The following is a 27,418-nucleotide window of genomic DNA, read 5'->3' as shown; positions in this document are numbered from 1 at the left end:
TGGCATAGCCAGGCACCCTAGGACACGAACCATGATCCACTTATAACATCCTACCAGACACCTACAGAGCTGGATGGAAGCCAGAAGAAAGACAGGAACGATGGCGAGAAGAAACACCAGTAGGCAGAAAAGCTCTGAGAGCCCAGGTTCTCCTCCAGTGCCCCGGCTAAAAGCAGCAGCAGCAGCAGCCTCCTGTATTGATTATGCATGCATGTTATTGAGTGCACTGGCTGCTGGGCAAAGTGCTGAGGCCCACTGGATAATTTATATGCTGGTGCAGGTATCCACAGAGTCATGGTCAGAGTTCAGAGGAAGGAGGGAGACAACAGAAGTTCAAGACAAGCAAACTACCACACTTCCAAACTACTGGAGTAAAGTCTGGGGTCTCTTCAGAAGAACAAGTGGGGAGTATACAAAATGACACAGTTACCACTGCCTGCAGGATCCTCCAGCCCTGACGCTAAGCCACCTTCTCATTGGGTAGGCTTGATTTCTCCATCTGGAAGAATCCTAGTGACTATTAGAATCCTTTTGGTTCCTCCATCAGAGCCTCTTCACCTATCCATTAGTTCAAAGCTTGCCTCTTACAAGAAAGTCTTCTCAACTCAACTCTCATAGACAACCTGTTGAGTTCTAATAGTTCCTTGCACCCCTCCTTCACATCTCTAACCTCATTTATACTTGGCTTTCTTTTCAATATGCTCTACTTTCGCTCCCCCAAGACACAGAGGGAAACTTTGCAAGGACAGGGACTTTGTCTTCCCTTCTAACCACAGAAGTCCCTACGCCCACCACAGTGCCTGGTCTGTGCAGAAACTCAATAGTGATTAAATGAATGTACCACATGCACATGTATCACTTTTGCCAATTAGCCTGTGAGATTATTAAAAGCAGGACAATCGGGCTGGTCAAAACACACACACACACACATACAGAGAGAGAGAGAGAGAGAGAGAGAGAGAGAGAGAGAGAGAGAGAGAGGATGGACCTTGTTTCTAACACCCTTGAAAATTATTTTCCAATGCTAAGATAAATAGCTCGTTTCATTTTGTTCTTTCCTCATGAGGAATACAATCTCTAACCCATACCAGGTGTCCAGTATCTGCTTGCATCTTTCTTTCAAGGAGTCCACACCCAAGACCAAGGACTTGTCCTCTATGGCTAAGTATCAGCAATGGAGGTTGGAGTGACATGGCCAGGCTACTGCTCAGGGTCATCAGTCATGAAAAGACACAGTACTCAGAGCAGGAGTTCCACACAGGAGGTGAAGACCTGGGTGTTGGTTCTCACATTGTGCTTTCTAAGGGGGTGACATAGAATTCCCTAGAGAGTAATTGCATCTCTAAAAAGGGAAGAAATAAATATCTCTTGGTCTACAAACAACCAAGCTGGCATCTTGTGATACGGTGACTAAACACCTCAGCTTAGTCATACAGACCTGTATTGGAATTCCTCTGATACTCAGCAATGTGCTCTTGGGAAAGGTGCCTGCCCTAAGGTCCAATTTCCTATCTGTGAAGTTGTGCCAATGACAGTTTGTAAGGATGGATACAGTGATGTGATGTGTTACAGCTGAGCACAGCCAGGATTCTGTTGGTGGTAGCAGGGCATAGCAGAAAGATCCAGGGTTTGGACTGAGAATGATCTCCTCTATTTTGCTGGGTAAGAGTGAACAACCTGGTTCTATGCTCAGTTTCCTCATCTGGAGAACAAAGGGAACAAAACAGCCTTTCTTTAGTAGGCAAGTTCACACCCACACAAGATGCATGTTATACCTAACCACACCACTCTTCCTGGCTCTTATGGCTCTTGCTATCATTGTCAAAGTCTTATGTCTGAGCCTGGTTTCTGCCTTGCTCAACAAACACTGAGCAAGTGAATAAATAAGAGAGTGAATGAGTGAGTGAATGAATGAATGAGTGAACCCATGAATACCCTACAAGATGACTATGAAACCCCAGACAGAAAAAGCAAAGAGCGTGCTCTGCTTCATCTTCGCTGCTGTGTGTTCATTTTTTCACTTTCTCTGGAAATTAATCCTTCAAGAACTACAATCCTTAAACATTATCTCAGTTTGAAATGTAAAACTTACTTAAAATGAACCAAAGTTACCAGACAAAGAAAAAAAGAGTGATCAGGGGAAGGAGGAGGGCAATCGTTATTAACCTCCCCACACAGATCTCTACCAAGGGCTCTTTAACACCTCAGAAGTATCTGAGCAACAGAGCCTCCCAGGATCCCCTGAGTGCTCCGGAAGACAGGTCATCAATTGAGCCACTTCTGCATCTGCACACGTTGCAGATTAGACACAAAGACAAATGGCGTTCAAGCCAGTGCCAAGGGGTCAGTGCCAGCCAGGGCGGTGAGTGCTGGTTGGACCCTGGCAAGGGCTCAAGGCTGAAATGCAGGCCCAGTCAGGCATGGTATATAATGGGGACTGAGAGAATCCACTCCAGGAGGCTGATGCATCCTGCCCCCTCCTTAGCCATCCCTCTGAACTCCCCTTGTTCATGCTGCCAAAACTTACAGTATTCTCCTCTTAATATCCGCTCCCCAACTTACTCAGTCTGAGGTCCAGGCCAATTTCCTCACCCTTCTCTTTCTAGATGTATCCAGATTATCCCAGACTAACCTTGATCACCAGGGCATCAAGGTGGCAACACCCTCCTCTGTTCACATATTCCATGTGCCCATCTATAGTCTGAGCCACTGAGCAGCAATTGCCCTGGAGCTCAGAGAAATAGCACATCTTAAGTCAAGAGGTTCACACAGGTGGCTATAAACTTAACCTCAAAAAAGACTGAACTTAACCTTAAGAGACCCGCCAACCTCTCAGCCCTGATACACACACACACACACACACACACACACACACACACACACACACACACACACACACACACATACATCTAACTGTGCTGGGCCAGACATGAAAAATGCCGATAATACAAGCCCATTGTAAATGTCAAAGAAAGATTCTGCAGTTCTCTCCATCACACTCCACATTGCCTATCAAAACGCCAAAGCAAGGCCAAGCCAGATTAATCTGTGGCTTCTGAGCATTGTGCTCAGCCCACTGCATCCAGAAGACTCACATCATGAAGAGCAAAGGACTGGAGTATCCACACATCAAGCCACTGCTCCAGATTCAGTGCTTAGCTCCTCCCCAGGAGTAAAATTCTCGAGGCAGAGGGGCAGTGGGAACCTCAGCAGCCTGCTTCAGAAGAGACTTAGTAAGTAACATAGGAGGTACAACAAGATGGTCATGTAAGGCAGGGAGAGAGCAGGGCGGAGTTTACAAGCCATCAAGAACAGTGTTCCTGTGCCCAGGGAGAGGACTTTCCAAAGACAAGGGCAGACAGATGACCTTGAATTGGTCTTCCAGAACAGTCAAGCTTAACATTGATCCTTTTAGTCCCATTCTTACTTGATAGCCAAGGTTCTTAGGTGGGGGGAAAAGACAATTCTGGGCAGAACATAGACCTCAGCCTCCACCCAAAGACTGCTGGACTGGTTTGCATCACACAGATAACCATGTCCTGTCAGTCTGGAATTCCTACACATCCTTTCTACCCAGCTTCATGGTGTTTTAAGCACTACTGTGTCCAGATGTCAAGGCATACCAACTTACTGTGTGACTTTATTTATATAACCCCAAACCTCTACTTCTCTAAGAGTCAGTTAATGTATCTCTAGAATGAGAGGTCAAACAGAACTCCAAACTTTCATATTAGCACTAAGGAAGATTCTGTAGCTGACAGAAAAACCTTAGCAACTGGAGCTGTCTGTGACAACCACATCCATAGAATCAGAACGGGACCTGGATCTAGCTGCCTTACTGAATCCCATATTGACTAATTTCTGATTTTTCTCTCAGCTTAGTAAGTGTTCTATCAATTCATATTGTCCATATTCTTATTCTGTATAGACAAGGAGGCTATGGCCATGGGCAGATGGAGGAGAAATCAGAGAGTTTGGGAAAAATGGAAACTTCTTGTAAGGAAGGAAGAAATGAAAAGATTCAAGTTGTAGTCCTGACATTTCCAAGGCCTCTCTTAGCCCAGCCTCTTTGAAATAGGTGAAGCCTGCCCTGGAGATCTGGACCTTGCCGCCGTCCCTGGGAGAGAAGTTCTGGAGCCAACTATCTGAAGGCTACTCACACCAGCACCCGGGGAGCTCTGTACTATGATCCCTCTCTTGTCCCCATACCTAATTCATCAACTCTGCTCAGTAGTCACCAGGTTTCCACTCTGCCAGATGTCGCCTACAGCCACTGTGCAGACTCCATCTCAAGCACCTACTGTGGTGTCTAGAGATGCCCAATTAAGATGTGTTGAACTGAATGGAGCCCATAGGCCTTCTTCTCTAAGAAACCTATGAAAACCACCCTCACACAGAAGGCTATGACTTATATCTTCCCACTGCGGCCTTATGACACTCCCCCAAACACCCCTCCAACACACTAACTTTATAACCATCATCTCCCATCTCTAGAGCCAAGTTTTCAAGGGGTTAAAAAGAAAAAAATAATTTAATGACCCCCCCTATAGTATACTCACTTCTAGAACTCTTACTCGTCTGCAGGAAAGGTACCTGTTACAACCGACCCTAAGGCTAAGGAATGACCTGCATGGCTGCTTTCTCACTATCCCCACCTCAAGATTTTCCTCATCATTCACATTGCTGGTACCACCTCCAGCCCTCCAATTCCATCAAGCCATCAGCAGGCATTTCCAGGAGAAACTTCCCTAAGACAAAGATCCAGGGTCTCCTAAGGTGTCTGATAACATGCAACACAACAGAGTATATGGGAAAAGGAGGAGAGGGAAGTGAACAAAAGGTCTCTATGGAAACCCAGCCTCCTCACACAGCTCATCAAATACACTGCCATCTTGGCAAAGCCGCCCCTTTCAATCTGCCTGTCATCATGCTTCTGATGGTTATAAATGCAAGCTCTTGGGAGATGGTTTGGGTTCAAATCACACACCACTTCTGAAGAAACACACCTGCAGAAGCCATTCAAATTCTCCAAGCCACCAGGTCCTGTCTGGAAAATGTAACTGAAAATTCCCACCACTTAAGATTGCTATGAGAGTGAAATAAGTTAACTATGGTCACTCATTCCCACCTTATCTACCCTTTTATGTTTCAGTTTCAAAAAGTCTTGGTAAACTGCACTATAAAAACATTAAGTGGGAAGGTTCAGAAAATAATTCATCAAGTTCCATATACCCACCGTTGTGAGTAATGTCCTTCCTAGAAGCTGAATCATCCCTTTGTCCACTGTATCCACACTGTATGTGTTACTCACCCGCTAATCACCAGTTCTTGTTGATACTGTCAGAGTACCACAGTACGTAGTGTTTGGGTGTTATTTTATTTAATAATGGCCCCAGAGCAAGAGCAGTTACACTAGCAATTTTACTACATGTATTGTTATAATTCTATTTAATTTTTAATTATGGCTAATCTCTAGCTGTGTCTAATTTATAAATTAAGCTTCACTATAAATATATCAGGGAGGAAGCACAGTATACACAGGTTCAGTACTATTTGCAGTTTCAGGCTTTCAAGTAGGAAACATATGCTTATGAATGTAGGGGGAAGACTGTGCCATGCATGCAGCATTTGCTGTGGTAAGTCCTCCAATAGCTGCCATTCTCCTGCCTCAGTCTCATGTCCTACTAACACGAATCTTCTTGTATTAAAACCCAGCCCTCATGACCTTAAAGAAAATCCCATCCAAGTAGGTACTTTAAAAAGTTAAACAAAATAAAAGGCAAAATGTATTTGTCTTCTCTCCTTCAGAAAGTACCTTTCTGTCTTCCCTTATGCAAGAATGTTACCTTGAAACAAACTGACTTCCCTTCATATGTAAAGATATTTAAAAAAAAAAAAGTCATGGATGGCACCCAACCTCTTCCAATTCCCTACCCTACCACTTTCCACCAGAGCATATTGTGTCCTTGGTGTCCTTAGCAATATTCATTTGTGTAATACTCCTTCTGATTCATCCCTGCCCTAAAACAACCTGTGGTTCACAAGAAAGCCTGCGGTGGGACTGTGATTCTACCTGAGTAGGACTTCAAGAGCTTTACAGTGTGTGTGCGCGCATGCTTTACAGAGTGTGTGTGTGTGTGTGTGTGTGTGTGTGTGTGTGTGTGTGTGTGTGTGTTTGTGTGTGTGTGTGTGTGTGTAGTTACACAACTCCAGTTTACACAACCCCAGCTGTTTTTCTCAGATGCTGCCCACCTTGCTTTCTGATTTTTTTTTTCTCTTTTGTTTTTTTCTTGGTTTGGCAGGAGAGGGGTTGCTTTTGTTCTTTGGTTTGGGTTTTGTTTGTTTGTTGTTTGAGACAAGGTCTCACTATGTAACCCTGGTCAGCCTGGAACTCACTATGTAGACCAGTTGGCCTCAAACTCACAGAGATCCACCTGCCTCTACCTCCCAGGTGCTGGGATTAAAGGTCTGTGAGATCATTCCTAGTTCCTCCTTGTTTGATGAGATGGGATTCCTCATTGGCCTGGAGCTCCCCTAGTAGGCTAGCCTGGCTAGTCAGTGAGCCCCAGGGGTCATCCTGCTTTTCTTCTCCAGAGCTTGCAAGTGCACATCGCCCTGCGTGGCGCTTTCACATGGGTTGGTTCTGTGGATTGAACTCAGGACCTCATGCCCACTCCACAAGCACTTTACCTACTGAGTTATGAGTCCCCTCTTCATTTTCTTTATTGTGAATTTTTGTTTTCTGAATCTGCCTTGGTCTTTTGGGTATGTGTGCTGTTGCGCCTTTGCACTGCACAAGGCTTATGGATTCCTTCTACAAGAAGAAAGAACATAGCGTTGTTTCCAAAAGTGCCATGTCCTGTCTCTCACAGGTAGTTCCGGGAAGAAAACTGACACTAATAATATGTTCTCATTTGACCCCCAAGGCTGGGGTGAAAAAGTGACAATGGCCCAATGAAGCCAGATTGTGGAAGGAGGTGGCGGGGGGGGGGGGGGGGAGGCATTCACTCCACAGATGCTGGCTTTAGTGTTCCCCAACTGAGAAGAGCTGCTCCAGAACAAAACAAAGTACCTGCCAGCCCTCAGGGCATGAGGTCCTATTCAGGTGAGACCATGGACAAGTATAACAGACATGCATGTGACATGTGTCAGGTGCTGTTAGGACTGTGGAAATTAAAGAAAAAAGTGCTGGGGAGAGACGTGCTACTCCAGAGAGAGAAGTGGGAGAAAGCTTGCTCAGTGAAGCTCATTTATAAGCAGGACTGGGGAAGCCCAGCTCCAGCCTGGAACATTCAGGACAAAGGAGACTGGAGGCTGCAATGGGCTTAGAAACTTCAAGGAGCAGCAAAGCCACTAGTGTGGCCCAAGTAGATGCAGCCAGGAGAATGGCAGGAGGTGGGAGAGGGGCTGACATGTGGGGGGGGGGGCAGAACTAGAAGGGCCCTGCAGACCCTGGGGCTCATCCTGGCTTGGCATAGGATGCCCTGGATGATATAAGCTGAGTGACGTATTAGAGTTTCATTTTGAAACCCCTCCAGAGCCAGCAAAATGGATCAGTGGGTATGGGTTCTTGCCCCAAAGCCTGATGGTCTGAGTTCAATCCTAAGAATCAATACAATAGAGGAGAGAATTGACTCCCACAAGCTGTCCACAAACATGTGCATGCACACACACACACACACACACACACACACACACACACAGAGAGAGAGAGAGAGAGAGAGAGAGAGAGAGAGAGAGAGAGAGAGGAGAGAGAGAGAGAGACAGAGAGACAGAGAGAGACAGAGACAGAGACAGAGAGAGACAGAGACAGAGACAGAAACAGAGAGAAAGAGAGAGAGTAAATAAATAAATGTACAAAAATAAAATAAAACCACAGCAAAACAAATGTACAGGGTCCATGATCAGAAGGCATTAAGTGAGGAGGACATGGCTACAGCAGGAAGGGGGACAGCTTGGGCCACAGTGGTAAAAAGTATGGTTCTATTCTGGGTCCATTGCTAAGATGAACAAACCAGAATTGCTTACAGATTGAATGTGGGTGGAGCTTGAGGGCAAGAAGGCATGAGGGACAAGTCTAGGTGGGATGCATCTGAGCAAGTAGCAGGGTGGGAATACCTAGTTCTAAAGTAGGAACGATGGGAAATAGCAGGGCAGGGCAAGAGATAAAATCAGAAGAAGGGAAAGCATACGTTCTGAGCTGAATTCAAATTGTATAAACAAAGATGTGACTGGGGAGATACATACATAAATTTGAAACCACAGAGAGCTTCAAGCCAGACATAAGTCTGAGACTACATAAGCTTACCTCTAATTGTTCATGTAATATTCGCAATGAATCTGCGGGGTACGTGTGACTTTTTCTATTTTGCAATGGATAAATCTGAGATTCTGAGGAGGGGTAGGTGTGACTTTTCTATTTTGTTATGGATAAATCTGAGATTCGGAGGAGGAGGAGGAGGTAACTTGCCTTAAGTTTGCACACAGAATAGATTCACTGCATTCATGCCTGAGTGACACAGAGCCTATGCCTTAGGTCTTAATGAATCCAGACTATAAAGCCCACATGACCAAGAAAAGCTCAATGAACGTGAGATCCGGTGCCCTCCCTGTCTACTAAGTTGAACCTTCCCTTATATGACATTTGCAATCTATCCCTGCCCCCCAAGCTTCCATGGCATCAGACTTGCAGTGTGATCATCTAACTCCTATGAGTTGACCTCCTGATCTGTCATGTCAGCGCCCCTCCCCCAAGGGTCTTCAAGTCAGACTCTGATAAAGCAAGGAACCTGGCCATCCCATTAGTCTTGTCAGATTCCTCTACAGAGTTATACTTGCCCTCCAAATACCTGCTCCAAACTGGAGTCGGGGAGGTAACCTCGAACCTGGAGATCATTAGTCGTAACATCCACTTGGCTTCTAAGCCTCTTTCCCCAACTGTCCGGAGTTAGCTAACATCTTTTAAGGATCCGTAAAACACAAATTAGTTGCAAGGTTTTCCTAACACAGATATTCTGTAATCACAAAGTACCTGTTCATGTATCATTATTTCAAATCCTGGTTTACAGCTCACTATCTAGGAGACATAAGCAATGAAATCCCTCTGTCCTGTTTCTCCATCTCTAGAATGACAGTAGCAGCATCAACCTCCAGGAGGGTAGAGAAGGCAGTCCCAGGCTTATGAATGCTTTCTACATATTTATTACCAAAAGCCCACATCCCTCAGCTCCAACTAGGGACTCACCCTCCATCCATAGCACCCATGGAAGATACTAGTACATTCCTAGAAACTGCCCATTGATATTTCCTACCTCATGCCCTAACTCATATCACATGACTCCTGCAAAACCCAAAACCCTATCCATCATGTACTTATCCAATGAACCAGAGTCTTAACTTCTTTGACACCTAGTCCTCACAAACCCTTTGGAGGTACTAGGAAAGAAAGGATCCATGGAAAAGGGAAAAAATGCATGGTTGTCCATGGCTGTGAGCCCAGCCGTTGGGAGACAGGAGTGGGAGGATCATGAATTCCAAGCCAGCCTTGTCCACACAGTGAGACCTGCCTACGGAAGAAAATATCCCTTTATAATCTCTAACAGGAGCTTCCTAGAGGTTGAATCTGATCAGCACAAGATGATTATTACCATCTTCACTGCTGTGGCCATGACTCCTAGCAAGCAGACAGGACCACAGGCCCCTATCAACAGTAGAAGTGTGTATTCTTGACTTCAGATCATGTAGGTTCCAATCCCAACTGAATGGATTGTGAATCAGAGGACACTGATCAAATCAATCAGTCCTAGCCCATCCCCAACTACAGGAATTACTTCTGACTTACACAGAATGATACACACACTGAGCAGGTAAATAATAAATAAAAGGCAAGGTATTACCACCAAGTCTCTGTACATGCCTCCAAGCACAGACTTTACATCTAAAATCCAAAGCACTGCATACTTCAAGGACAAACTTGCTGAGAAGCCCTGGGAAGATTAGTTAACCTCTCTGAACTTCGGTGTTTCTCTCCTGGAAAGGGAGGGTGCTAATCCTTCCTTCCTGGGCCATCTCACCACAAGAATCTGGATAGCACACATAGAAAGCTGGGGCAGTGTGTGTCACATGGAGCCCTCAGCAGCTCAGCCCTTCATTCTCACTTCCACCCTGGAGCTTCTCAAAAATTAAGAAGCATGCACATAACCCCAAAACATTCCTAGCATATAGGGTGTCACTCGTCACTATTTCATGAACTTTGGAAGTCAAGTGTCCAGAGTCATAGGGCTGGTGAGCAAGAATCCTACCACTCTAGCACAGGTCTTTCACTAGCATTCCAAGTCTAGGGCTCACCCAAGAACCAGCTCAGAGCAGCCTGGCCATCCAAAGCACTGAGCATCATGGGGCTACCCTCCAGCGATCTCCATCCCCACTCCCTGCTCAATTTCCACTACTTCAATAAATCTAGTATATATAACTATACTATAGTATAGTATAGGAAGCTCGCCAAGTCAAAGAAACCCTCTTTTGTCAGCACAAGGTGGAACTCTTGCCTTAAAAAAATAAATAAATAAAAAGGCGGCTGCTTCCGGTAAGAAAGCAAGAAACAAACAAACAAACAAAATGCATCTTAGTGACTTCTGAGGCTTAAAGCAAATTAATTCTCCACAGTCCAGAACCCAGAGAGGCCCAGCTAAATTTGAACAGAAACCAGCACAGAAGTCCTAAAAGCTGTCAGATGCCCCAGGACATGGTAGTTTTGCCAAGGTACCTATCAATCAAAGCTTAGCCTAGAGGATCCTAACATGCATAAGCTGCAAATGTAGAAACGATATAGGGTCCACAAAGCATGAACTCAGTTTCCTAGGCCCCAGGCGCTGCCTGGGAACCCAAGGCCCTTGGGAGGTCTTTCATGGAAAGCACTAAACCTCAGTCCTGGGTGATCCAGTCCCCTTTTTCCCAAAGAATGACAAGAACTATAGAAAAGCACTGTGGACTGAGGAAGCCTGGCTCACTCAGCCCTTTGTAGCTACCCTCCTGCTCTGTCTCTCCTTCCTCCTCCCTACGTATGCCAAGATGAGTCAGACACACCCACGTGGGCCCTATTCTGGACCCAGCTCGCTGGCCCGGTTTGGTGGCTTCTACTGAAAGACCAGAGCCTGTGTCAGACTTGCAGCATCCTCACTGCCAAATTTCAGGAAGGATTCTACCACAACAGTTCTATTCCTGCAGGAGGGTGTCAAGCCGTGCAACTGCTCTGACAGGGACACACAGATTACGTCCTAACTGTCTTTGTCCAGGGCCCAGCTTCTTCCAAGCAACCACAAGCCACACCCACCACCAAGCAGCAGCCCTGGTTAGGGATATGTTGGCTCCACCCCAGCACCAGAACTTTCTATGATTGGTTGAGATAGATACATGTAACCTGGCTAGTCTGAATGAAATAAAGGCCAAGACTTTTTGATTCAGTAGCAAGAAGAAGAAGCATTTTCTGTTTTGAAGGTAGGACCACCATGAGCAGAGCCAGTCTGAGGCCTTGTCTATAGGAGATACACTCAGGCTAAACCAAATCTGAGGAAGATCAGTGAAACACCTACCATCCCCAGAGTGTCCGTTTGCAGCCACACCTCAAACTCCACACTTCGCCCTCTGTGGGGGAAAAGCCCTCTTGGTGTACTTGGGGGAATCCTATGCTGTGTTGTTTTGTTTTGTTTCTCTGTTTTGTTTTATTGTTTGTTTGTTTCCTGTCATCCCTAGCCACCTTCAACTCGACCTCACTGGTGAAGCCTTCCTCATTGCCATCTTTGGGAAGAGGTCATCACCCCTTCCATGGAAACCTGTGTTCCTGCTTTCCCACACTATCAAGGCCTCTCAAGCAATGGCATGCAGCCACATGGGCTTTCTCTCAAGAAGGAGAATCGTAATCTCTTTATACCCAGCATTTCGTGCTCTGCCCTGTACAAAGGAAGTGCCCGACAGACACGTGTGACGCTGAACTTCTGGAAGTCCTTCCTGTCCCACCTTGCTCTGTGACTTACGGTGGCTTTACAGAGTGTGTTTTTCTCTCTCGGGCACCCTCCTCCCAGACCAAGGTGGAAATTCAGATGGGCACTGCGTGAGAGGGCAATGAAATCTGCATCTCAAAACTCAAGCGAAGACTTCCAGCCCCCTGGGGTAGCCTGGACTACTTGTGTCCTGCCTATCCTCCATCTGTCTGTGCACTGTTCTTTCCCCCAGCAACCCAGGCTCCAGCTCCAGCTCAGCTGCCTCCCTGTGCCCCTGGAGCAAGTCATCTAAATGGTCCTGGCCTTCACCTCTGTACTGAAGCAAGTGCAGTACCAGAACTCTAGGGCCCCCCCTATTCCCTAAGGTGCCAAATGCCCTGTGAGAGAATGGATTTCCCCTCTCCAGACTGTTCATTCAGAAAAACCCAGATTCTAATACTAAAGAATAGGGAAGCATTCTCTGTATCCTCCAAGCTCTCTTCTGCCTCTCACTTGCTTTCCCAAGCAAAAGGACACATTTTTTCCTCTCAAGGAGGTGCCAAGGACAGAGGAGCTCAGCAGGCTTCCCTTCCTTCTTAAGATAAGACCTGAGCTGGCAACATTTGCCAACTGCCTCATTACACCCCAAATCTAAATCTGGAAGCTTGGAGACATGAGTGGCTGTTGTGGGAGCATGTTCGTGCTGCATCTTTAAGTGAAAAACCAGGCTAGTGTGACAGCTTCCAAAATGTGAGTTCAGTGCCTGGCAAAGAGTGGGTGCTCAATTAGGACCTGTTAAATGAGTGAATGAACTTCTTTAAAAAACAAAATAACATGTCCAGGTTTGCAGATGCTTAAAAATTAGGCCGGCAAAGCAGATACCAGAATTCCCTCATCAGTGGTCCATCTGGAGAAGGAACTGCCAGGTGTCTCTTTCCTTTTGTTTTGTTTTTTTTTTTTTTTTTTTTTGGTCTTTTTTTTTTAATGTTCTATAACACACATGTATTATTTTGTAGTAAGGAAATCAAGTCATTTTTATAAGCATTTAAATGATAGAAAAATAATAATAACCCCACACATCCAAGAGAAATAAATGACTAACATGTACATTCCCAAACCCACTCCTGGCAGCCTTCCTCCCTCCTACTCACCCACCCCGTCTCAGAGAAGCAGGCCCGCCTTCTCTTCTCTGTCTAGATCGGGAATCTGGAGAGTCAAATGGTTGCTTTCAAACGCTGCTCTTGCCAGTTTCAGAACCCAGTCCAGAGGTGACCCCTTCCCTTTACCCCTGGAGGAACCCAGGCAGAGCGTTAGCCTGTCCACCTCTAACTTCACCCCTTGACAGAACTAGCCTTTCAAAGCCTAGAAGAAGAGAATACAGTCAGGGCAGAGAAGCTCTTTCATCCCTTGGGGCATCTGTCCCCACATTAAGCTTTCCCAGTTCCAGGTTAGGGAAACTAAATCAAAGGAACGAATCTCACCACCTGCGAAACTTGCAGAATTTCCTATCTTTTCAGTTCTCTGTTAACTTCTCTCCTTTCTCTTTCTACTTACTCCTGCCCATCACTCATGGTTCTGACCCAAGGCCAGAACCTCAAGCCCCGCACTTTGTCTCACATCCACTCCCATCTGCTTAGTGTAGGTCATCATGAGGCTGGCTAGAAGACCCCACAACTAAGGAGCATCCACCTCAGGAGAACGCATGAGGGGGTGCCCAGGTGGCACCTTGGAGAGAGCTTAATTGCCAAAGAGAAGCAACTCAACAGTGAGCAACAGGCAGAGACCAAAGCGAGCAAAAGCTACTACCTGACTAGTGACATAGTCTATGGGCTTCTGGGCCAAGCAACCAGAAGACAGGACCTAATGGTTCTGGCTAGAGGGAAGAAAAGTAGACACTCCTCCCAGTGCAGAGGGAGTCATGCTTTATGAAGTCTTGGTTTTAGCATCCCTCTGTGTTGGTTACCTGTGTCCCTGAAGAAGTAGGTCTATAGTTCCAGATGGACGTCGCTCGCCTCATACCCTTCTGTGATTAGCACCACTCAAAAGGCATGGTGTAGGCAGACTAGAGAGGTCAGGCTCAGAGGGCCCACACCTGAGAATGACAGAATTTCATAGCGAAACTAAGAGACCAAAGGCCCTGACTCCAAGCAGTCCTGCCAATCTCAGAAGCTTCTTCTCTGAACGGCTCAGGACCTCCCAAGGCCCAGCTTCCATCCCCTACAACAAAGGGCTAGAATTCCTAGTTTTTCTGGTCCTGGAGGGGATTTGGCAAGACAATTTGGTAATGTGTTTCCCACAATGGCTGGCATCCAAAAGCTCTGAGGAGCCAGGAGAATCAGCAGGGAATTCTTCTCTGCTTAAAAAAAAAAAGAAAAAAGAAAGAAAAAGTTTGATTTTGGAGGAAGCATAGATTTATTATTTTATGTTAGGTCTCTCTGTGTAGTCCAGGCTGGCCTCTAGCACATCTTAGCCCATGCAGGTCTTAGGATTCCTGATCCTCCTACCTCTCTCTCCCGAGTACTAGCATCACAGGCATATCCCACCCTGCCCAGCACACTGGTCAGTTTTTTTATTGACAAAATCTTGTTTATCATTTCCAACCTGGTCAAGAATGACTACATCTAGCTAATCAAGATACTAGTCCTCACCTGGTTATTCTGTGGTGTGACTACTCTATCCACTCTATACGCTTCAGGGTCACGTACAGGTCTCTTAAACCTGCTACCCCTGTCCTCGAACCATCGCCTCCTCCTGCTTCCGTGTCTCCACCCTGTTTCTCATCTCGCCTTCCTCCTTTCTTCAGCTCCTGACATAAAGACAAATTCTCAGTCTCTCTCCCCTGCGGAAGGGAAGGAGAACCCGGCTTCATCTTTAGTGCTGTTCTGGGTGACCCGCCATGCCTCAGTTTCCTCCTCTATAACAAGGCAAGCATAGTAATGGGACCTCCCTCCAAGAGTCACTCAGAGGATGAGATACAGCAGCGAGCAGGAAGCCCTTACACAGCACATGCCTGCCGCAGCGGGCGCTCAATGCATTCTAGCTGTTGTCGCTCATGGTGCCAGCATGCTAAATTAGAACTCCGTCATTCTCAGAGCCCCCAGCGCTCTTCCTTCAGAACACTCGTCACAATGTGTAATTATATTTTTGTGTTGTCTACTTGCCATTCCACCCAAGCTTAAATTTGAGGAGGGATAAACCAAATGCCTCTCACAATTATGGCTGTATTCCCGGGACCTGGTACAGTGCCTGGATGTAGTAGATGTTTAATAAATTTCTGTTGGATGAACAAATGAATGGAAAAAATGAATAGAATACTAACATGGGCATGGATAATTGCCACAGTCCCTTCCAGCTCTAAAAGGTTCCAACTATTCTCTACTTTTTGACAGTTTTGGAAGAAAAGCTTAAAATGAGCCCCAGAGAAGCAGTTTACTGATCCCTGGGGAAAGCCCCAGGATGGCTACTGCTGACAGGCTTCTCAACACTCATGTTGTTGCAAGAGTTACTTTGTTTTTTTTGTTTTGGTTTTGGTTTTTTTATTTGTGTGTGTGTGTCCTGCCTGAGAGTGAGTTTACTGAGTCTCCAGAATGGAATAACCTCCCCTCCCTCAGTACTACTGTAAAACAAAGCCAGTGGGTATAGGGACCTAGTCAAGGTAAATGGACCTTCCCATGGCAACAGGGACATTGAGCCTTGAGCCAAGGAGTCCCAACCCTCACAGATCAACAAGTGACCATGGCAGTTGGCATCCTCACTCTTCCTGCCCTCTGGGGACTGGGGAATGGGGAGAACTCTTCATGTTTCTGGAATCAAGATCTCAGGTTGGCCTGAATATCACATCTCCTTTCCCCAGACAGCTTCCAGGGCTACCCTCTCCACACATCCCAGATCAGCAGATAGAGTCTGAGGACTCTATCTAGAGAGTTGATGAATACCAATGTCTGAAAGCTATTCTCCTAGTAAAAAGAAAATGATGAGCTTAAGCATTGCCCCATTGGACACTGTGGATATGTAGCAAGCTCCTGCTGACTTCCTCCTTCACTGCAGGGGTAAGAAGCCACTCCAGCCCCACCCTTCAACTACCTGCTCTGTAGAAGAGGCTCTGTTGAGACACTGGTATGGAAACCTGGGGTGCTTTAAATATGAGGCACAGGTCTTGCCCCTAAAACTTCTAGCTAAGTTGCTGTGGAGGGCAGCTTGAGTTTGGAATCTTAATACAGGAGCCCTAATAGACAGTAAAATTTGAGAACTACAGTTCTAATTCACTTTTACAACTTAGATTAACAAAAACCATACACAAATGCCTTCTTTCAATCAGAGACCTGGCCTGAGATGTGGGCTCAGATGTGGATCCGTGCTGTAAGATCTGAGATTCCTAGGGTCCACAGTCTGACCAGTGGGTCCATTTTACAATCTCCAAGTCTTTGTTTTCTATAACTTTAGGCAACTTGCTGAGCCATGATCCAACATATAGTAAAAGATAATGAAATCCAAAGTATTCTTCATCAAAATTTTATCCCAGCTCTACCACTTACCAGCTCTACAACTTCAGGCAAGTGAGCCTCACTCTCCGTTTACACAGTAGAGGCGGTGTGACCTGATACCTACTCACTGAATTCTCCTACTCAGTGTGCAAAGCACTTAATGCAGTTGCTGGCACACAGTGAGAGTCCAGAACATCTCAGTCAATGAGAAAATAGCTTTTATTTGCTGCTATTGGATGCTTTCTCTTTTTTTCCTTTAAAGGGGTTTAAACAGTTTGGTGGCTATTCTGCCAACCACAGATAGTTTTAATTCTTCTAACACCCCTTTGCTTCTGTGTGTTTGAGCGGATGTATATGTACATGTGGTATAGGTGTGTTTACGGGGGTATGTGGGGTGCAGTTGTGTGTACATGTATGTCCACATGCAGTTGGAAGCCAGAGGTTGATGCCAGGTGTCCTCCTCAGCCACCCTGCATCTTATTTTTTGAGGCAGGGTCTCTCACTGAATCTGGAGCTCACCAACTCACTAGATTGGTTGGCCAGTGAGCTCCATAGATCTTCCTGTCTCTGCTTCCCAGCCCTGGGATTATAAAAGATGCTACAGCACCGAGCATCCTTAAGTCAGTACTGGGGGTCCAACATAAGAACTCAAGTTCTTATGCTGATATGGCAAGTTACTAAGCCATTTCCTTAGGCCCTATAACTCCTTTTCCTTACCAAGTCTTTGACCCTGAATGTGTTTATATCTCTGAGCCTGAGTTTTCTCATCTCCCAAGTGGAATTATAAAAACTACCTACCCTATGTTTGCTTAGCCAGTATGCGCTTACAGAGTACCGAGAGCAAAATCTGGCACATCATCTCTCCATAAGCTAAAACTGCTCAGAAAAGTAGAAGACAATGAATGGTACCTCCTCCTTGCACCAAGGGTCCATAGAAAGCTGATGACCAAAGTAGAAAAGATGCTCCTTGAAGGTTCTTTCTAGAGAGAGCATTTCAAAACTGGGAGCCAGAAGGCTGCCCCAGCACCCCTCCGCCCTCTTCGGGTGATCCTGAAGAATGCTGACTCCAGCATGGGGCCCCTCTCACCACTTCCCAATCCGCCTCACTCCATTTAGCTCCAGCAATCCAATTCCCTTTCCTCTACCCGGAAATCGATGTTTAATTAACACATTATTGGAAAAATAAACACAGTCTTCAATGGGACTGCAATGAAGCTAATGCAGCTCAGCTTGGGGGCTGCAGAGGGGCCCCTCCAACAGAAAAGCACTTCTCCTAGTCCCTGCCTCTCAACGAAGAAAAACTTCTTTCTCTCTCCCCGGGGTCCATCAGCCTGGGGAATCCCAGTCTCTTCCCTCTCGGCTCCCGTCTTCCCATCTCTGGGGAGCAGGTTCTAGTCCTTTCTTGTCTTACCCTACAAGGCTGAGGGAAGGAGGATTAGCTTGTTGCCGGGTACAATGCTCTTTGGGAAAGGGGGAACTCCTGGGCACCCCTTCTGTGACACCATGCAGCATTCCATTTCCTCCTTTTCTCTAAACTGAATCAACACTCATTCAAACCTAAGGCCAGCAGCAGTTCTCTTGCCCTAGCTGGGGTGAGGGGAAGGAGACCAGCAATGACTGACCAGGATGACAGCCCTAAAGGCCTTGCCCAGACATTGGGAACTGATATAAAGATTTCCCTTAGGAATATGTCCTCTTCTAGTTCTCAGTAAAGATGCCCCTCTTCTCTGTGGCTCCATAGGGAGTACAAAGTCAAGTCTCTGGGGTGAGACCTGAGCTTGGACCTAAGGCCTGCTATTTCTTGTTGGCAATCCTAAATATGCTAGCTAGTCTCTCCGACTACCAACTTCCTCATCAAATGAGGATGCCGTCCATCTAATGAAACAACAGAAGAACAGGGTGCTAAACTATTGTCTCTTCAGCAGATTCTCACAGTGAGGGTCATGCTCTATTTCCAGGACCATGGACAGCACCATCCCTGCAGGGCCTTGGATCACAATGCAAAACAGAGGTGGATTTCAGGTTCTCTATCATCTGTCCGCCATTCCAAACCACATAACTCCTTCCTCAGATGGGGACTTGAAGTAAAAAGGGTCACTGAGATACGGGAGGCAGATTTCCAAAGTGCCATTAAAAAGAATCTAGGAGCAGCGCCACTCCTGAATTAGAAGCCCCACTTTCTAATCCCAACTCCTCACACCAACCCCCAACTTCTTAAGTATATCCCAGAGTGTGGGACAGCTCTCAGAATCAACTCCACAGATGGGTTGCAGCATAGTGGTTAAGGCCAAAGGCTTCATGCCAAAGCCAGGCATGCCAATTCCTATCTAGTGACCTTGGGTGTGTTACCTAACATCTTTTTTTGCTATGATAGCAACGATAGTTGTTCCTCCCCTACAGTATGGTCAGAAGACTAAGTGAGATAGCATGGGTCAAGGATTAAGCATAATGCCTGGTGCATAGTCAGGAATGAAATGTTATCATTAGCCCAGTAAGACTTCCTGGGATAGTAGGAGAAGACACAGTAGTGGTGGGACTGGTTAGAGTATCTAGGTCCTAATCCTTTATAAAGTGGGGGCAATTGGAAGTGTCACTAGAGAATGGCTCTCTTCTTGACTATATTCTTGAGATAAAATTGGATTTCTGTCTCTAGTATGCCCCCTTCTTTCCTCTGTCCCATTAAGAGAAAGTAGGTGATGTCATCTCAAAGAAGGATGAGCATATATTTTCTCACCCAAACCAGGACACTGTTGTGACTTAATAATTAGACTAGGACATAGTCTAGTCTACAGGAACTGTCAACAAACCAGGGCATGCATTTACACCATCTCAAGGTCACACAGAAATGACTAGGTGTCATGCTTCAAGATTCCTGCCAAGGATAACCCTTTCCTGGTTATAAAGCTCCATTTTGCTCTGCCTCCCCCCAAACAAACAAATGCACTCTCGGCTAGAATCTCTAACTTCTATTCAGGTCATTCATCTCTAACCCCTATTCAATGTCATCCACCTTTAATCCCCAAGTAGGGTCATTCAAGTCCACCCCTGGGGTGGAACAGAGAAGACTGGTAAAAGACCTTCACACACACACACACACACACACACACCACACTTGACACCATCAGTATGTCTCTCAACTATCTCTAAGAACAGAAATGAAACATGCTGTGTGTAGGCCTATACATCCCTCCTTAAGAACCAAGAGCTAACAGCCTGGGAAAGCCTAGCAGCACCTCAGTTCCAGCTGTCAGGATGCAGACATAGGCTTCTTACATCATGGTGCCCCATGACATCTAGGTCTACCACTGATGGGCAGGGTGGCATGTGCATTGAGAACACTGAACACTCTCCAACACATACACATACCACACACACACACACACACACACACACACACACACACACACACACACACACACACACGAGTCTCTTCTTTCAACACCTTCAAAGGATAGGCTTGATTCACACTCTGGCTACAGCAACCTGAGAATAGAACTCGCCAGGAACCTTGTAGCCTTAGAACCCTGAAACATCATCCAGAATTTCTTTAGCTCTACAGACATTTTACTTGTTCTCCTACAAGGCACACCTGCTGTCCTGTCTCACCTAGACCTCGCTCCCTGATTAATGAAGGATTGCTGATGGACAGTTGTGAAGGGCCATCACAACAGCATCCAGGAAGCCTGGATTTTAGCTGTGGCCACACCAGTGTTACAGATGATTTCAATAAGCCATTTCATCCATGAGCCTTGTTTTCCTCTTCTGTATTTGAGGGAACTAAAAAGGGAAGGTGGCTTATTTCTCTTTTCCTTCTAACAGCATAATATGAAGGTAACAAGATTAGGCTCTGAAATAAGTCAGATTTGAATTTGAGCCCTTGATCTGCCCATTTTATCAAATTAGTTGAGTGATGTCTGGGTCTCCTCCATCAACAAAGCAATATTAGTATGCTTTGAATTATTTGGAGGATTAAATAAGATACTACACAGAGAAAAATTCTTGGGTCTGAAGGTAGTATATAATAAGTACCTCATTTCTACTCCTATGAGGGTGAGGGTGGTGAGGGACCATGGGGGAGCATAGTGACTCTGAGCCAGCATGAGAAAAGAGCTTTCTACTGAACTCAGAAAGTTCCTATTTGGCAACTCCTCCATTAGACCTCGACTTGCAGGAAGAACTCAGACGATCCTGAGCAACATTCAACTTTCCCCGAAAACAATATGCTGGGCAAAGACTAATCCATCCCCGAATCTATTTGGTTCTTTCCTCCAATCAGCATATATTTGTTGAACATCCACCCGCTATGTTCAAAGGAATGTCCTCAGTACTGGGAACACTGCAATGGATAAAAATAAAGTCCCTGACCTCACAGAGCTTGCATTCTATAGGCAGAAATTAAATACAGTCTATCAATACACAAGACAGTGTTCAGTAATGATTAAGTCATTAAAACCAAAGACAGAGTGATGGGCAGGAGTGCCACCAGAATATTAAAGGGGACTATTTTCAAAAGTGGGTCAAAAAAGGCCTCTCTGAGTAGGTGTCATTTGGGCCATGACCTGCAGGAAGGTACTGAGTGCTGGTCCCACAGCACTTGCTCCAAGCCGAGTGCAGCCACCTGTGGCTGGCCCAGACACACAGCTGCACTTGCTCCATCTGCAGAAAAGCCACAGCTAGTCCATGTACCAGAACTGCAGCACAACCAGCTCTCCCCGGGAAGGTGCATACAGAGGGCCACGAGGCCTGACCACAACTGCGACGGCGGCGTAGATTTCCAGGTGGCAAGCTGGGGAAGGGATGCTTGCCTCTTTTGCAACTCTCCCATCTACCCCTGAGAGGTCATCCAAGGAAAACAGAGGCCAAGTTCTGGAGAGCAAGCTCTTTTCTGAGTCTGCCACAGCAATCCACCTCCGAGGCATCCAACTCCCCAACTCTCCCCTTTCTCCAGCAATGACATAACTCTTTGTCCCTAACTCCTCAAGGTCAGCTCCAGGAAGAGAGAACAACACGAGAGAGACGGGACAATCCACATTTTGCTTTAAGGAATTTTTTTTTTAATGTTTTCCAATTTCACTTATCATTGCTAATAAAGTGACACACCTCTAGCTGGAGAAGGTGGGGGAAATGGCGTCTGGTAGCTCCAGCAGCTTAAGCCTTCAGAAACCAGAGAGAACAGGGCCTCTAGCTGATCTCATGGCCAAGGGCAGTTTCAGCTCTCGCAGGCTGCAGCCTCCAACAAGGCCTCACCACCCAAGAGGTATCTGATACCTACTGGGAAAGCAAGGCCGTTCTCTGAGCTCAGCCCAGAGCTAGGGAGGTAGCAGGGAAAACCCTTCATTGCACCCACCTTGTCCCTTCTCCCCCTCCAGTCTGCATCCACCCACCCATCACCCTTGAGCTCACCCGCCCACAGTTTTGCTTGGTGGACCGGGGATCTCACTTGAGGCTTCCTGCTGGAGTTGCAAGCAGTTCACTCCCTCCCCGCTTCTTTTATGCTTCCTTGAAAACTCTATCACCCCTCTCCCCTACGAAATGCCCCCAATTTCACCTTCCTTCTCCCTTGGTACCCCACCTCCCCAGTAGACACATATCCAATACACACTGCCACCCAGCACAAAAAAAAGTCAGGCAGCCTCCTATCTGAACCACACACGCACAGGGTTGACAAGCCCATGTCATCCAATCGGAGGCACGCCACTGTCTGGAAAAACACAAACACCACTCTAGCCCCCATGCAGAAGGCAACACAAAGGCCACCGAGAAATTCAAGACCTTGCATCGTTCTACACATCGGAGAGCTAGGTAGGACAAAGACATCGATCTAGCCTCCCAACAAACCACAACAAGTCTCAGGGATATTCTGCAGTGCCCTCTGGCTTGACACAGTCCACTGATCAGGGTTGTGTGTGTGTGTTGGCGTGTATGAGAGCGCATAGCCATGTGCATGGGGGTGGGGGCTGTGCCTGCTCTCCAGGCATCAAGTTCCCCCAGAGGTAATCCAGTCCAGACCCTGCTTTCCCCTGCAACCTCCCTTCAGTGTGCCGCAAACATAGATTTCATGGATGGTTAAATTGGATCATTATCACCGAGGGCTTATTTGGCCCCCCCAAAAAAAAATCATTAATGTTATCTACCCACCTCCTCCTGAGGTCTCCTCCCCCAAAAGACTCTCCAACATACTAATCCCATGAACTGCGACACACCACAGCGTTTGGGAAAGAATAATGGCGAAAGGGAAAAGGAAAACGGCAGCGATGGCAAGGAGAAGATGAGGCTGTAGCATTACTGTGTACCCTGCATGAAGATGGGCAGAGGAGCCATGGCTGGATATGGAAGCGGGGCAAGAGGAGAAGGCAACAAAACCAAGCAAACGCAATCAAGTCCTCGGTCGCCTGCGTGTGAGAGAATATGTGTGCAAAAGCGTGTGCCGTTGCGTGTGTGGATGTGCCGACTTAGCCCTCCTATCAGAAGGCTGCATCCGTGTGGCATGTAGGAAAGGCCATCGCACCACTGTTGTGTTGCAAAAAGACAAAAAAAAAAAAAAAAAAAAAAAGAGCCGCATAGTCATCAGAATCAGAATTTTTTTTTTATGGAGACGAAAAGGGCTGAAGGGAAGGGGGGTTGGGTAGAGGGTAGAGGGGACAGAGCATGCAAATGGAAGGCAAGACCATGGCAGGGCTGTGGAAGGATGGAGGGGGAAATTGGTGGTGGGGTGAACAAAATTGCACGCACACAGAGACACAAACACACACAATATCCCAACACCAACCCCGCCGCCGCCTCCAGTGTTCATCCAAGGCTGACAACCCGACCCCATCTCTCCGCTGCCTCTCAGAGCCCCCAAAGCTGGTGCCGATGGATTTGTGTATCTCAGTTTTGCAGCAGTGGGCTAATTACAACCAAGCCCCCTCACCAAATTAACCCCTCCCCTCCCTCCCTCTCTCTCTTTCTCTCTCTCTCTCTCTTTTTCTCTAAAAGGCCAATTGAAGAATAATGTGTTTTTAGAGATAATGGATTTTTTTTTCAAGGAGCGAGAGAAAGGGGGGGGGATACAGGACAGAAATTCTGCAAATCGGTGACTTCCAACCTCACCTCCGTGTCCCCTCACGTCCCCATTCACTGGAGCATCTCATCTACCATTCTCCGACCATTCCCTTGTCCCCCACCATCCAAAAGAAAAGACCTTCCTACCATGCACATCGACAAATACACCAACCGCCACCCAATCTCAGTAGCCGATCTCAAAACCCCAAGCATCAATCCACCTCGATGCATCCCTCCCTTATATAAGCAGCCACCATCAACACAGGAACGCAGCATTAAATAGAAAGCAACGAAAACGGAGGCCGAACCCCAGTCAGTCCCCCAGTAATTAATAATAGGGAGCTACCAGAGAAGCAAAGACGTAGTAGTCTCTCAAAATCTAGAATTCCTTTGATTCCTGGTCTCGCTTCTTAAGAAGCGATTTTCAAAAATTATTATTTCATTAGAAAGGGCCAGAAAGCTCCAGAAAAGGGCATTTGCACAGTCCAGTTGTTAGAAAAAAATTTTTCTAACCCAGCCCTGTTGCTCACTTTAATAGCGAACTTCCAGCATCCAGCCTTTTCCCCCTTCTCCCAAAAGGAAGATTGGCTTACAGGGTGAACCCTGGGCTGCAGAAAATGGGCCAAGAGCCCTTACTCCATTCCCCAATAACAACAAAAATCAAACAATAGGAATACGTCTGCACAACCAGCACCCGTCTGAAATATCGTTTACCCCGATATGACTTAGGCAGATTAAGCCTGAAGATTAAGAAAGAAAAATACCAGCTTTGCCTAGTCTCTCCCACCATCCTCTCGACACATAACCAGCAGCCCTTAGGTAAACTTGCCCGTCATAGCCAGCGGGACCATTGTAACTTGAAAGGCGACGCTGAAGCCCTTGAACGATGAAGGAAGGTTCTACCCAGAACAGCACATGAAGAAAGGGACAGTTCTTCGGGCTCCAATGACTAACCTCCAGGTGCCCCCAGATAGACTATCCCAGCAACCAAGTCGCCCAGAGTGCTGGCAGTTCAAATTTCCTTCAGACCCTTCATCACAAAGGCATACGGTCATCTGACCCCCAAAACTACACCATCCTCCAGGTGTGACAAGGAGTGGCCCCCTCTCTCTTGGGGCCATCCTCTAGACCCAGGGCAGAAAAAAAATCATTCAGAATGTTGGGGTGCATCAGGGTGGCAAAAGAAACATTCTCTCCCCAAAGCGGGAATAGCCGGAAGAAGCGGGGAGAAGGCAGTTCCTATTCTATCTACTCTTACGCAGTCCAACTGAGATCACTCCATCCTAGACTAGCCCTCCACGATCTCTGACCTTTGCATTAAAATATTAATAATAATAATAACAATAATAATAATACAAAATAAAGATCAAGGAAGAGAAAACCTACTCTACCTAAACCCAATAATGGTTCACAAAAAAAAAATAAAATAAATATATATATATACATAAAATTTTGTCATCACATAATGGTTTTATTTTTTGAGCCAAATCAAAAGAGGGACACATCTAATAGAGAAAGGGAGCAATTAATTTTTTTTAACAAGTGCTCACAGGGTAAGTCACCTGCAAGGCAGCAGAGCCCATAGGTTGGTATTACATCACTAGCTTAGGAAGGAATGGTAGCTGGGGAGACAGATTTTTCTTTTCATTGTCATCAGTGTAATGTTTCTAGAGCAGTTAAGTTTTGTGGTTAAAAAAGAGAAAGGGAAAGAGCCGAAACTCTGGATCCAAAACAAAGCTTTGAAAAAAAATACATCGAAAGAGGCTTTAAGGTCACTGAGAGCTTGCAAAACCCACAGTGCTTACACAGAGTGGAAGTTTTCAGACAAGCTTGCTACTAAATCATTAATATAAACAAATGGAAGGCAGAGGAGGAAGATTTCCCTTGTAACTGATCCAAAGAGTACACACACACACACACACACACACACACACACACTCATGCACCTTCACACACACACACACACACACTCTCTCTCTCTCTCTCTCTCTCACTCCTTTTTCACATCTTGAGTGTGCCACCTTCCCAAGATAACTAGAGTCCAAGCTAAAATCTTACTCAAAAATGACCTTTCCACACCCCCTCCAAAAAAAATCATACATATGAGTGTGTATACACACACAGACATACACTCTCTCACATACACACCTCGTTTCCTTAATAGCTAGGGGAAATCCCTGTCTCCATCCTGTTTTGTCTTATTGTGTTTCTCAAAGTCCCTTCTCCCGGGAAAAGAGAGAAAGTAGCTTCAAAATGTCAAAAAAAAAAAAAAAAAAAAGTATCAACATAAAACGAAGTGATAGACTCACATCATTTTGGATTAGTAATCCAATCAAACAGGAGAAAGCCTTTTAAAAAAAGTAAGTGAGAGAGAGAGAGAGAGAGAGAGAGAGAGAGAGAGAGAGAGAGAGAGAGAGAGAGAGAGAGGAAGAATATAATAAATCTAAAACATTTTCTGACTTTCCTAACGTCTGGAGCAAAAAGACCCAACTTCCAGGAGAGGCTCAAGCAAAAGAGGCGTTGAAAAGCCATTCCCGTGGTCAATAAAGATCCTCAAATCCGGCGTTTAAAAAAGAAAGAAAGAAAAAGAAAAAATAAGAAAGAAAGAAAAAGATCTAGGTTGGTCGCTCTCAACAGAAAACTTCTGCCCTCTCAGGTGCATCCTCTTCCCGGAATGGACCAAACCTGGACTCATTTCGCCTCCTGCCTGCCTACCTGCCTTTTCCCCCAGAATCTTACCTCCGGGGTGAACCGAAGAGTTGGAAATCTGTCAGTTTGGTGTTTAATCAACTGAGTTCGCAGGGTGTTTCCTCCTTGGAAAGATTCAAATTCCAGACTCTTTCCGACTCCTTTTTTCCTTTTTCTTTCTTTTTCTCTCTCTCTGGGAGGGAGTGGCAGGGAAGAAGGGAGGATGCTGGAGGTAGAATAGCAGGTCCTGTGTGGCTGGAGCTGCGGGTGGCTGCGTGAGGGGAGGGCACAGCCGCCTCTCCCTCTTCAGTGAGTTGCATGCAAGAGGAGATGTGTAGGGCTGCGCTCTGAGCCTGAGACTGCCGGAGGAGCCCAGGAATTTCACGCACTCCAGAGCTGGCCCCTCCCTCTCCCACACAGACCCCAGCTTTTAAAGAGACAGCCAAGGCTGCCTGGCTCTGGGCTTCACCTCCTCGCTGGGTGTTTTGCAAACAGCTGAGAAGATATCATCCGAGGGGAAGGGGCATTCTGCAGCCCTCTGTGAGTAAGACGTGGGCTCTGGAGTATCATTTGCCCCTCACCCCAGCCTGAGAGAAGAGTTCCTCTCCAGAACTGGAACAAGAATCTAAATAAAGATTTTTTTTTTTTAAGAAGAAGAAAGAAAAAGAAATCCTCACACTCCTGTACACTAAAGGACTGCCCCCACTGCCTGGGGGTGCATTTGTTCACTGCCCACTAAAGAGGCAGAGAGGATGCTAACCTAAAGCGTGCCTCAGTTTCTCTGAATAGGCACTTTCCCTTGCAAAAATCAGGGCAATATTTGAGCATCTGGTGGAGGTCAGGGCTGTAACTAGGACAGGAATTCATTCCTTCAACAGGCACCTCTGACTGCTGGCTGGAGATGAGACACAAGAGCAGGCAGCTGGGGACATAGGAATGAAAGTGACAAGCTGTCCTTCCTTTCAGGGGGCCTTTACCAAGGAAAACAGACCCCACAGTACGGCCAAGTGGATCCCAAGGGAGCTGCACGCTAAAGGACACAGAGGCAAGGCTCAGGCTTCAGTGGGTCAGAAGGAGGTGTCTACTCTGATTTGTACCCAGAGCACGGGGTCCAGGCATCTCCACCAAACTCCAAATCCCTCAGAGATCCATGGCCAACTTTGACAGGCTAGCCTCTGTGTGTGTAGGCACCCCCTCTCCCCAGTCAAGTCTGAACAAGGGATG

The 27,418-nt window shown here is 46.4% G+C and overlaps 1 protein-coding gene across 26 annotated transcripts in view; it reads right to left on the bottom strand.

The window, feature by feature from the left end:
• Nrxn3 (neurexin 3) overlaps positions 1–26,552 on the bottom strand; it is a 1,637,399-nt gene extending 1,610,847 nt beyond the window's left edge. For 21 of the 26 annotated variants that reach the window (XM_052738656.1, XM_052738661.1, XM_052738645.1 and 18 more), the window contains exon 1: positions 26,246–26,552. The gene's annotated coding sequence lies outside the window, so the exon portion shown is untranslated. Of the gene's footprint in view, positions 1–22,600; positions 22,705–23,554; positions 23,577–23,653; positions 23,756–24,270; positions 24,294–24,460; positions 24,675–26,245 lie in introns of those variants that run through there. The other 5 variants (XM_052738648.1, XM_052738647.1, XM_052738646.1 and 2 more) reach the window with 5 other exon arrangements.
• Between the last annotated feature and the right edge of the window lie 866 nt (positions 26,553–27,418).

This window comes from Peromyscus californicus, unplaced genomic scaffold (assembly GCF_007827085.1).
Source record: "Peromyscus californicus insignis strain IS unplaced genomic scaffold, ASM782708v3 Scaffold_15__1_contigs__length_86483966, whole genome shotgun sequence".
NCBI lineage: Eukaryota > Metazoa > Chordata > Mammalia > Rodentia > Cricetidae > Peromyscus > Peromyscus californicus.
Note: the sequence above shows the minus strand (reverse complement) of the source record. Positions and strands in the feature narration are given on the sequence as shown.